The 425-nt window shown below is 36.7% G+C and overlaps 1 protein-coding gene across 2 annotated transcripts in view; it reads right to left on the bottom strand.

Annotated features, from left to right (window-relative positions):
- The window catches only part of LOC119592466 (twinkle protein, mitochondrial-like), a gene marked incomplete in the record, with an annotated part of 16,546 nt that overhangs the window by 2,206 nt on the left and 13,915 nt on the right, over positions 1-425 (bottom strand).

Genomic DNA, 425 nt, shown 5'->3' on the forward strand with positions numbered 1-425 from the left:
ACCCTTTGGTCGCAAATGGAATGAAATCATGACATGGCTGTAGTGGACTGATTCGCAGATGTCACTGTATCATGATATTCCCTGCGCAAATGGCTCATCCAAGGGAGCTTGTCTCTCTACAATAGTAGTGCCATCCATTGTTTGGAGTCTGTTATATAAAAGCACTTAAAGTGAAAGGAAACCTCCTTCTTCTTTTTTTTATTATAAAATACAGCTACAAGCTATTATGTGCCGAACGGGGAGGAAACTGCCAATGTGCGCCAACAACCTACAGTACTGGCCTCTAGTTAATCTTTATTACCACAGTTTATGGGCTAATTTTGTTATATTCATTACTTAATATAATTATGGCAGCCTTACAAAAATCCCAAATTAGAAACAAAGATTATTATCATTATCTTTTTTTTTTTCTTCAGTGCAACATC

This window comes from Penaeus monodon, chromosome 30, assembly GCF_015228065.2.
Source record: "Penaeus monodon isolate SGIC_2016 chromosome 30, NSTDA_Pmon_1, whole genome shotgun sequence".
Taxonomy (NCBI): Eukaryota; Metazoa; Arthropoda; class Malacostraca; order Decapoda; family Penaeidae; genus Penaeus; species Penaeus monodon.